Here is a 13,138-nt window from a genome sequence, read left to right as displayed (position 1 = left end):
CAAAGAAATGTTCACAGAAAAAGTTGTGTGAACGAGTAATATTTTATTACTTTATTACTTAGTAATTTTATTATTTAATGTTTGATGCAGTATTTAATTTAATTGGATGTGTGTGAAAGTGTTTTACCAGATAGTCATGTATGTGGAACCCACTCTACATTAGTCGGTCATGTATGGTTATATCAGATAATCATGTATGTGGAACGTACCCATTAATTTTTTGTGATGGTCGATCAAGAAAGTGGTCGCCCCTTTCATTTTTTGGTCGACTAGTTTGTAAAATGAGGTAGTCGACCACACTATAGGGTATACGACCAAATTGTAGGTCGACTTAATGGTGTAATTTGCCAAAAAAAAAAAAAATTTTAAAAATGTATTTTGTTAGAAAACTTTGAAAAATAGTGTAATTTTGATAATTCCCCCGCCATTATATGCATATTATATTATATGCATATTCTAATTATGAAAGCCATGTTACTAATTACTTTCGTAACTATTCTTTTGTTTTTCTTTATAAATATGTGTTAGGCGGATTATGTTAGGCCCAAGTTCGTTTGTGGGTTTGGATATCAAAGTGGAAAAAAAGAGGAATATAAAAAAAAATTCTTATCTGCAGCATTGAAGAATATTGTTATTATCGACAAAAGTAGCATATCAAAGCGGTACTTGATCCTTAGGCACAGGAAGCCACGACATAAAAGAAAAAAAAAACGCTACGGAAAAGGAGAAGCCGTCAAGAAATCTGCAACTGCATCAACGAATATCTATTTATTTATTGTAGCAAATAAGAGAAGAAAAAAAAAGAGTTACTTTTGTTTTTAGGGATAAAGCCACAATTGGTTATATACTTTCTCAAATGTCCCGATGTCGCGCATATACCCATTTGCGTCCCACTGTCGTCTACAAACTTTCAAAAAATGTACCGATGTTACCCACTATACTTTTTTTATCTGTAACGAAAACAATTGATGACATGACTTCTAAGTAGTCATGACACGTTGGTGATACATCGGAACAGAAACTGAAAGTATATGGGCGACATCGGAACACAACTGAAAGTATATGGGCGACATCGGGACATATAAAATGAAAAAAAAAAGTTAAATAATTAACTTTACCGGTTCAGCATAACCAGTAACGAAATGTTGACATTGGTACATTTTTTGAAAGTTTGTAGACGACAGTGGGACGCGAAATGGTATATGGGCGACATTGAGACATTTGAGAAAGTATATAGCCAATTTGAGGCTTTAACCCTTGTTTTTATTTGTTTGTGTTTTTTTATTATTAGCGTTTTCTTCCAGTCCGAGCTTTCGCAATTTCGCCGCTCGGACTGCGGGGGAGTGTTAGACGGATTATGTTAGTTCCAAGTCCGTTTGTGGGTTTGGATCCACTAGGGTTTAGTTATGTGTTTAGGGTTTGTAATCTTTATAAATAGCGTATCAATAAAACATAATATCGTACGGGGAATTCATTGTTTTACAATAGGTACATGTAGTTTTTATTAAAGAACAAGATCGAATGTTTCGCACATTTTAGAAACTAAAATAAAAGAAAAGCAAACTCCCACTCGATGTTACCATTTCATCATATGATCCGTAGTTGCGTCATCTCCAGTACACCAACCGCAACTAAACAATGAAGAACACACGCATAAGAATATTTCGGTTACTGTTAGCGACGTCAAAATTACTGAAGGTGAACATGTTTTAGATATGTTTTCTTCAATATTACTGAAGGTGAGCAGAAAATAAGTAGGTTTTAAATATTCTCTTTTTTGAAAGGAAAACTCACACACTCACCTAATGCTAACACGAATATATACATCACGAAATGTCCCAAGCAGAACTCGAACCCCCAACCTCAAAGTTGTAAAGGTGACCTCGATACCGCCAAGCCATTGGCTCTTTGGTTTAGACATGCTCTTGTAATTTTCCACAATCTCCCACCTCCAATAAACACCGACGAGCAGTAGTGGTAGAAGGAAGTGAGCAACGGTGTTAAGAAGGCAACGAGCAACGGTGGATATTGGTCGAAGATGTAGATGTGTGGAACAGATGGTGAATTTTGGTTCTTGTCGCAAGTGAGTAGTGAGGGTTGCTGGGTTTTATGATTTACTGGTGCCATGGAAATTAGTAGATGAGTTTTATTTCGATTGTTGAATTGTTGGTTTTTAGTTTTTGTTCCAAACTCATAGACATGTAGTAGTACAAGGACTCTAGGAGTTGTAATAATTAGAGAGTAATTATTACCCCTATATACTAAATGTCATGGGGTTTTACCCCTACATACTAAATGTCATGGGGTTTTTGGACGTTCTAGTTATAACGCGATGTCGTTTTGAGTTCGCGTTCACACTACAAAAAGCCCCCCAACTTTCGCACAATTTACACATCGCCCCATCAACTTTACACTTTTTCAGGGGTAAAAAATGTAAATACATAATTTTATTAAAATTAAAAAAACTTATTCCACCCAAATTTATAACGGTCCCCATCTTCTTACTCGGTGCGAGTTAAATTTTTCCAAGGCCACCGTTCAACTCGAAAATATCTCACGAACCCAACGGGACTAACTATATGCGAAACGGACATCGTTAAAAAAACACTAAATAACGGGCCATATATTCACGCTCAGTGCGAGTTAAATTTTTCCGAGACCACCTTTCAACTCGAATTAATTTTACGAACACAACGTGACTAACTATACGCGAAACGGATATCGTTAAAAAAATTAAATATTTCGGGCTAAATTACATACATATACATACACGTCCAACAAACAATCCAACCTATTAGATATATTAAGTACCAAACAAGGTATATTCAAATTCGACCGCGCGCCGAATACAACCGCAGCAACGCGCGGTCAAATTTTTTCTAGTTAAATCCTATTGTTATTAATTTTATGTATTTTTTTCCCTTTTAATATTATGTTTGTTATTTTTGATTCAAGGATTTGTGATCAACAAATGAGTTTTTTTATTGATTTTGATTTAAGGGTTGTTTTAAGGAATGATTTTTTGATTTGATTGGAATGATATTTAGTTGTTTAAGTTTATTGTTTTTGGGTAGAAAGATTTGGGGTTTATAAATTGATGAAGATGTAGGTTAAGGTGAAGATGCAAAGGATAAGTTAGTGAAGATGCAAAGGATAAGTTAGTTAAGTCTAAAAAGACAATTTTACCATATTGAGCGATGTGACTTAACAATTTTTTAATGTCTGTCAGCTTCAGAAACTACGCGTATATAATAATTGTAAACTATGATGACTAAGCACGCAAGAAAAATAGCTTAGGAGTGAGCGCGCAACCGGTGCAAACCACACAGGCTGTCCGCGTAATTATGCTTGTATCATCTCTAATTTAGTTGTTTGGTTTAATAATCGAATATGAGAAATATAAAAGAAAATACTACAATATCTTAAATCTATTACATAGTACTTTCTAACATATAATTTTAGATTATAATATCGTTTCAAATTAAGTAAATCACATATACCTAGATCATTACAAACAGTGACGGAAACATAAGGGGGTCGGGAGGCACCTGCCCCAAGTGGATTTAAAAATTTTAGCTCAAAAATTTTTGATTTTTTTATTTTGCCTCCAAAGCCTCCATATTTTGCTCTAAAAGTCTTCATATTTTGCCACCAAAGCTTTCATATTTTACCTAAAAGCCTTCATATTTTGCCCAAAAGCTTCATATTTTTCCCATAAAAAGTTGCAGTGAATGTGAAGGTTTTTTAAAAAAAAATTCGCCTCCGGTAAAAAAAAATTATGATTCCGCCACTGATTACGAAGACTTCAGATCGAATGACGCCTTATCAAGCATCATTCCAATTGTTTAGATTTTAAAAACGTTTTTGTAAGGTAGTGAGTAAGGTGTCACTAGTGAGATAACATGATAAGTGATATGTTATATATGTCGTAACGTATAAGATCATTCTCATTAGTTGCGTACTCGTCCCTCCCTTGATTGTGCCCTCGAGGGCCCCGACGTCATTTGGCCCGTACTGCCTCGCCCTTGATCATACTCTACTAGCTCGCCCTCACTTGTTTCTTTCCTACGCATATGTGAGCACGAGCATTACACATTTTAAACGGCTATTGACTTTTTTTATTTATGTTATTTTATCTTTTTCCACTATATACTTCCACATCATTTCATTTTATTTACATCAAATATATATCTCAACTATATATACTCTCACATCATTTTGTTTACATCAACTATATTAAAAAAAATGTCTAGAAAATTATTGATAGTCTTACTCAAGATGCAATAGATATTGCGACTTTCGATTTTAATATTGTTGCACTCGATCTACTTGATATCTTAAGTGATTATGAAGATGAAGAAATTTTCGAACCGATTTCAAGTGCGCCTAGAAGATTTATACCAAGAGACTGAGAGGGAACATCTATGCGCTTGTAAATAATTTTTCTGATGAGCCGACTTTTCCAGGAGATTATTTTCGAAGACGTTATAGGATGTGTCCGCCATTGTTTATACGTGTATGCCAAGTTATAACATCTAACTCTTAAGAACCAATTTCGGTTTATTTTTTATATTTTCGCCAACGGCGGAATGCTACCGGGTTGTTAGGTTTCAATGTTTCTCAAAACGCACATCGACGATACGATAATTAGCATACAGTACTTTCCCTGATGCTTTTGATGAGTATTTACATATGGACCAACAAACATCTTACGAGTGTTTGTATAACTTTTGTAAAAGTGTGTTCCAGCTGTTTGCATTTGGGTATCTAAGAAAATCGACTCCACACAAGTACAACATTTAACAGCCAAGCATGCAGAAAAACATTGTTTCCTGAAAATTTTAGGTAGTCTAAATTGTTGAGGAAAAATTAATTAATTAATCAATTTTTTACGAAATGTATAGAAAATTTTCATAGAAGTACAAAATTAAAGAAATGTACAAAATGATACAATTTTTCGAGGAAAGGTTTTTTGTAATTTACTGTAACGACCCAACCCGTTATCCAACCGAATACGCATTTTTTTTATTATATATAATAGAAGAGTGCGCGGCGCGCAACCCTTGCTGTGCGCGGCGCGTACAGAGCCCAACAGTTCTGTCCGGATTTTCCAAATTTTGATTAAAGATCTCCCACTTTCCGACACTTTTAGACGAAACGGTTTTCACAACATTTAATATTAGTTAAAACTAACACGTTCCAATAATAAAATGAGTTTTACGACACCGGGCCCACATCGGCCGTTTTACGACTTTCATACAAAATACAAGTTTTCGACCACATGATTTTTTTACACAAAATAAAGACCGAGCATGGCGATTGGGGATACACTACCTAATCCTAATCAATCCAAAAACATGTCTTCTAAAGCAACCTACGCGAGTCCACTAGTCCTCACGCTTACCCGAGCCACCGCCTCCATGCGAATCTATAAGAATGTAAACAACGAGAGGGTAAGCTAACGCTTAGTGAGTGAGAATATACTACATACATATATATGCATAAAATGGACACACCACACAAATAATCAATTAACACATACCGGAGCATCCAAGTATAAGGCAACTAACTAAGCATACCGTACGAGCGCTATACAAAAGCTAAGAAGTCAACAAAGTAAGTTCACCAATGACGATGTGAGCAACTCCAACAAGCTACACCTGGAGGGTTAGCTACATCACAACGATACAACAATATATATAACAATAAAGCGTTCAACGCCCAAGGTTAACCCCTTAACCCAAAAGTCAATTACCACAATGAAGATTTGGCCGAACTACACGAGCCATAGTAAATTCGCATCCACACGAGACTACTATCTTCATTACCACAACAACATCGATGTTGGCCGAACTACACGAGCCTTAGTAAATCCGAAACCACACGAGATCACTACCTCTATAAGATGACCGAGCCACACGAGTCATCGTGAATCCGCATCCACATGTGATCCACTTCTCCAATCACAACTCAATACCAACCCTTCGCATTGGGGTTGTATAATCCACATCACAAGCATATGTGATAACGTACACACAAAGTGTGCACCTCGCCAAAGGTGGTCAACCAAAACGCACAACCGTGCCAATTGGACCCATACGCAAGTCCATCAAATTCACCTATATGTGAAGTGAGCTCTATAATTGAGAACCACTTCACCCGACCCGCACCCATCCTACACATACATATGCATATAGGATATTAACACTCACCTTGTCGTCTTGATGAATGCAACCGAATAATCTGCAACTCGCCGATGGAATGTACCTATTCCAATATCACAATACAAGTAACACACTTAGAGTGGATTTACAAACCAATTCAAAATTACACTTAGTGCAATTTCGACCAATTGCACTTTCAAGCACAAAACACGCCCAAACTAACCAATAATCACTAACACAAGTGAAAATGGTCCTAATACGCTAATTAAACCCAAACACAAGTGTTAAACACTTATCATTCTCAAAATCACCCATGAACCCTAATTTTGACTCATTTAAAAATTAGTCTTTTAAATACACTAAAATGGGTTCCAACACTTCCATAATCACCAAACTTAGTGATTAAACCCAATTCCAAGTCCTAAATCATGGCCAAGTCGGTTTCCAACCCAAAACCCACCAACAACAACAATAAACCCGATTACTAGCATCAATGAACTCACTTCAAGAGTTTAAATGGGTTTCTCTACAATTCAAGTTCAAACCCTAACTTTGAATATCAAATTAAACATTGAAATTCGGAGTTAGAACTTACCACAACAACTAAAACGTAGCTAGGAATGAGGTGAACAACTTTAACGCTCGAGCTTTTGATCAATTCGAGCTTTTTCTTCTCCAAAACCCCAATTCTCTCTCTAGAACTCTCTCTCTCTCTCTCTCTCTCTCTAAGAATGGATAAGAGTGTTGAATGTATGTGAAAGTGATCTAAAATTGGATCCAAACCAACCGATAAGCTCTCAGATATGTCCTCAAGTGAAAAGACCAAAAAGCCCCTCATTAAACTCTAATTAAAACGAAACAAGAAAACTGTCCCAGATGGGGTGCGCGGCGTGCACCCTTGACCTTGCGCGGCGCGCACAGAGGTCAGAACAGCCTGCCAGTTTAATAATCCATTCCACGCTTCACCCACTTAAGTACACCATAAATACTCTAAATACAATCAATATTAGGGTCTTACAACTCTCCCCCACTTAGAATCGATCACGTCCTCGTGATCCTCGTCACGTAACCAATCGGACCCACAATCAATGGTCCTCAAACATACGTTCCAAACAGACTTCCACCATATTACCATAAAATCGAAGATTATTCCTACATACCCAAGTCACACTTGCACGCATTCCGAGACATGCAATGCACACATCATTCAAAATCTACCACGATCGCTTAATACACGCGGAAACATCATGTTTCCTTCTAACTTCTCTAGGCAATCCTTCCCAATGAATCGCCTTTAACACTAAATCGTCATCCGCGATTTATCAAATCCGCAAATCCGAGCACTAAAACTTGCTCAATCCCTCACATCGGGAAAAACTCAACCAATCTTTTACCGAGATATCAGCCCTTTAGCGTACCCTTCCCAAGTACAATGCTAATAGCCACCAAGTTCAACCTAAGGTCAACAACCCGAAACAATGAAGACCGAACAAAAATGGATCCTTACGGATACGCTTACCACTAAACATCCCTTGTAGTGCGCAATACGACCAATACGCAGCTATCGTAACATCATAAGCAACGGCTAAAACCAATAGCGCCCAAAACGACTATGGCAACGCAAATCCCAAGGTGTACAAAATCGACTATTGTCACACCCGTAACAACATGCGAGCGAAACACGGCTATCGCATCACTAATCACACAACATGGTCCTCACAACCCCACCATTGGTGTATAAAACAACCAATAGTTCTCAACACAAACCACATGAAGGCTGGCCGAAACTACACGCACCTTAGTGAATCCGCACCACACGCGACTCACTACCTCCACCGCAACAACAATCGGGATTGGCCGAACTACACGCGCCCTAGTGAATCCGAACTAGACGAGAGTCACTATCCCAACAGAATGACCGCATCCACACGTGTTATTGTGAATCCGAACTACACGAGAATCACTTCCTCAATATAATGATCGCATCCACACGTGTCATTGTGAATCCGAACTACACGAGACTCACTTCCATAATAAGATGACCGAACTACACGTGTCATTATGAATCCGCATCCACACGTGATTCACTTCCCAAATCTCAACACAGGAATGGTACTCCCATTCCCCGTCGGTACTCGCATTTCCCGATAACGTTATACCATACCGATATAACACTACTCCCAAGGTGAAGTTAGCGAACCACGTCAACAGCTATAACCCACCAATCGCACACGCTCTTTTGGCCTCATACAACGAGTAGTGTAACATCGCGCACTGCTACACCATAGTGAATCTTAACGGAATACACTAACCATCAACACACGCTCTTTTGGCATCGATCACAATGAGTAGTGTAACATCGTGCACTGCTGCACCATAGTGAATCCTAATCGATTACACTAACCATCCACCCCAAACCAATATCCATTAGTGTACTTAACACCGCGTAACACTAACCACCAGGTGGTGTCTTAACACCGCGACTAACCCACCCAAGTAAATCCATCATACTCATACGCGCATCATACGTATGCGTACACAATGCCAACACAATCGAGCAAGAACCGCCCATATCGCACATAGTGTCACGACCCTACTTTTTCCGTTATCTTTTACCGTATATTATTTAACGACCGTTAATTGTTATTCATGCCATGTCATTTCTATGACCTATATTATTATTTTAGTAATAATATATTAATTATTATGTGCTATGTGAATATTTGTATTCATATTTTAAGTTATACGTTTCTACGTGTCGTGGATTTCTATCCAGCGAATCCTTTTGGTTTTCAAACCAACGGTCAAGCTTTTGGGATTTTTAAGTCCATATTATTTTAAATATGATATTTTAATGTCATATGTTTATATATAGTGTTTATATATATTTTTCGTCGTGTATTTGTTATCTCTCCGAATATTTAATCAAGTAGTAGCGTTTTCGCGTTTCGGGCTTCGATCGAGCGTTCAGGCCACAAGAATTTTATCAAATTACAAAATTGGGCTAAGTGGGGCCCACCCCCATGCCATGTTCGGCCGAACAAGGGGGTATACCCCTTGTGTTTTTCCTTTTTGCTAATTCATTATTTCATTTCATCAAATTACTAGTAACCTAAATTCTAGTTTTCTCTCAAACCTCCTCCCTCTTTCTCTCTTGAATATCGACGCTACAACCACCACTAATCATCATCATTTCACAAAATATTACTTGGATCAAGAAGCTTTAATCATCATCGCGTTCACCTCTTCGATCTCTACACACTCATATCATTCAATTCTTGATTAGGGTATAAACCCTAACCCTAACTTTTTGATTTTTATTTAATTTTTCTATTTTTATATGTTATTATCATAGTATGATGATTTTATGTTGTTGTATTGTTGGTTGTATGCATAGTAACACTTGTTATAGCATGATTTCGGTTTGATTGTTTTGGGACAACAGCTGATTTAAATGTTAAATTAAAGTTTCTAGATGTGTTCCTCTCATCGAGACATTGAATTTAGACTCCGGATTCATGTTATTTCGATTCCCGGAGCTCTAGTTATGATTAAAATGGTGTTTTATTGAAATCAAAATGTAAAAACGAATTGTCTCAGGTTTGGTCCGACTTTGTGACCACTTTTGGAGTCTTTAGGTTGTACTAGTGTGTTAGGATTGATGATCGGATGAATATTCATGTTCGGGTCATCGAAATCCGAGCCACGGATCACCCGTTATGACTAAAACATGATTTTGAACGGATTAAAGCTCCAAGTTGACATATGGCTGGTGGTCATGACTTAGTGGCTGTTCTTGAGGTGTTCTTGAGTGCACTAATGTATTGGGTGGGTTTTTTAGGCGGAGATATATATAAGACTCGCCGAAAACCGACTCCCGTGGCTCAAGTTATGACCCGATGAACTTTTAATTAAAACTTATGGTTATTAATTAAGACTTATGATATAAATAATGATTTTCATTATTAATAAATTACTTATGCTATAAAAAGTAATTACTTTAATTTAAGACTTATGATATACATATTTATAATATCATTTATTAATTACTTATGATTTAATTAAACATTTAATTAAACTTATGATTAATAATACTTTTATTATTAATGAGAAATACTTATGGTAAGTATTAAACTTATGTTATGAGATTATTATAATAAGACTTATAATAAGGATTAATTAATTATTTAATTATTACAAGACTTAGTTATTATTATTATAATTTAATTATTAAATACTTATGATTTAATAATTATAATTAGAAACTTATGATATGATTAATAATTCATTATTAATTAATAATACTTATGAGATGATTAAAATTTATTATTAATTAATAATACTTATATTATGACTAACATTTAATTAATTAATTAAATACTTATGTAATATTAATTATATCATTTAAACTTATGTTAACTTTAATAATTCATTTTAATTTAATTAAACTTATGATATGACATAATTATACATATATGACTTAAAATAACATTATAACTTATATTATTATTATAACTTATACTTTTAAAATTAATGTTGACCATGTTTGACCAAGGTCGACTTTTGAGTTGACTTTCGGTTGACTTTGACTTTCAGTTGACTTTTGTTGACTTTCTAATTAAGGAAACTTTCCTAACTTAAAAACTTTCTAAAAATAAAAACTTTCTAAATTTGGAAACTTTCCAAAAATAGAAACTTTCCTAAAATAGAAACTTTCCTAAAATATAAACTTTCCTAAAATAGAAACTTTCCAAAAATGGAAACCTACTAAAAATAGAAACTTTCTAAAATTAGAAAGTACGTGTCCTTAGGCTGTTCTGATCAAACCGAAGCATGTTGAGTGTTGTTCTATGTTTACTTGCAATAAGTACTATAGCTATCATACTAAGACTTGACCTAAGTTAGTTATTTATATCGACCTGCTTTATTTATAGGTCGGCGTTGTGATCATTCCTGATCACTTTACTTCGTTTGCTGTTCGCTTTTTAGGTGGTTTCTACTTTTGCTTTAAGGTGAGTTATAGTCTAGTTTTTCATACTTTTTAAAGTATATTTTTGGGATGTGATTACATGCATTTTGTTTTACGTTTAGACACAAGTGGCAATTAAATTTAAATTATTCATTACGAGTTGAACAAAAATATTTCCTAGTCTGGTAACTGTAATCACTGGTTTCTACTGGTGAACGTGAATCCTATGGATAGATCTATAGGGTTTGACAACCCTATTTCGAGCTAGTCGCACTAGCAATTTATAATCAGAATGTCTTAGTACTTCGTAATTATTTGAAGATACGCTTGTTCGGTGTATATATATTGTGTTTGGCAAGGGTAAATAAATGGTTAAGTGGTTACCAGGTGGCTCATTGATAATGGAATAATGTTTTATGTTTTCTAACATTTTAAATCTTGTGGTCTAAAGTTTATATGTTTATTTAAACCTATAATTCACTCAACATTTTTGTTGACAGTTTACTCGCATGTTTTTACAGGTACTTGATTTGTTGGTGCTTCCGCTGTGTTAGAAGTGTCTGCATGCATATGGACAGATTTTGTTAAACGATTTATGAAACATTAAACTTGCATTCTCTTTTTGGATATTTAAACTTGTGGGTGTTTGGTTGACAATGTTTTATGTCAACTTTGGTTAATTAATATGTTGGGTTTGTTTAAACTACATATTTTGGTAAATTTCCCTTTTGGAAAACTTTTGAATAAAAGAATGCAATGTTGTTTATTAAATTCATTTAAAGTTCGATCAAGCTATGGGACCAAGTGACGGAGCCGTTAAGTGTATTGGCGGGGCCATCACAGTTGGTATCAGAGCTCTGGTTGTAGGGAACTAGGCGGTCATAATGTGGTCAACCGGTGGTCTTTAGGGTGCATTAGAGTCTAGTCTACAGCCCGACCTTTCTTGATATAGCATTATTATGCATTTCATTTCATATGTGGAATAATTATAAGTTATTAGTTATGTTATTTCTATTTTGTATGTGGTATATGGTTTCCTGTTTGCAGATATCGGCTTCGAACAACAATTCCGTTCCTGCTCATGTTTCCCCGTCTGCCGCCCATCATCGTGCACGACAGGCTCACCTAAGGGATCCTGTTAACTACTACATGGCTACTATCACTCATATGACTAGGGCATATACGAATGAGACGCGTATTGATGCTCTCAGCGACTGTATGCGTGTTTTACCGCATACGGAGGTGATGGACGAGATTAGAGCTAGTATGGATTCATTTATTAGTTTCAAGAATGATGTTGAGTTCGAGACCCGAAAGCATAACCGTGAGGTGGACGCTAAGTTCGAGACTCTTGAGAGCGTGATTCGTGGTTTGAAGACGGAGTTGGAGGTGGTGAAAGGAAAGTTGAGGAAGTATGAGACTCCTGATGAGCCTCATACCGGCCCAGCTTATCACACCCGCTCCAAGCAGATGTAATGATATCATGAGTGATTATTTATTTCATAAGACTGAATGTCCTTTTATATATTCATTTTTGGGTGATGTACGACGTTTTTGCCGAGGATTTTGTTAAGGATTTGTTATGGGATATTTTTCATTTATGTATGGATGGTTATTTCTTTATAACATCTGTTATCATTATCATTTTATTTCTAATGTTGTGACTCTTGGCATGTTATATTATGCGTAGTATAGTTCATGTATGTTAGGTGCTATGTATGTTGTATGATTTCTATCATAAAGTATGTATGCATGTGGTGGCTGTTTCTATAACTATCATAACTATCATGTTATTACTCATAGTGTTCGTTGACTATTATTTTAATGGTTAATCTTTCGTGTTCGATCTATTCCTTTATAACACTGGTATTATTCTTAGTACTAACGATTGTGTTATTCTGTTTTGAAGATTATGCCTCCCCGCGAGTCCAACGAAGCTCGTATGCAACGCCTTATTTCAGAAGGGATAGCAGCTGCTATGGCAGCTAATGTTAATGCTACTGTT

The sequence above is a fragment of the Rutidosis leptorrhynchoides genome, chromosome 4 (assembly GCF_046630445.1).
Source record: "Rutidosis leptorrhynchoides isolate AG116_Rl617_1_P2 chromosome 4, CSIRO_AGI_Rlap_v1, whole genome shotgun sequence".
NCBI classification, from domain to species: domain Eukaryota; kingdom Viridiplantae; phylum Streptophyta; class Magnoliopsida; order Asterales; family Asteraceae; genus Rutidosis; species Rutidosis leptorrhynchoides.
This window is presented reverse-complemented; position numbering follows the sequence as displayed.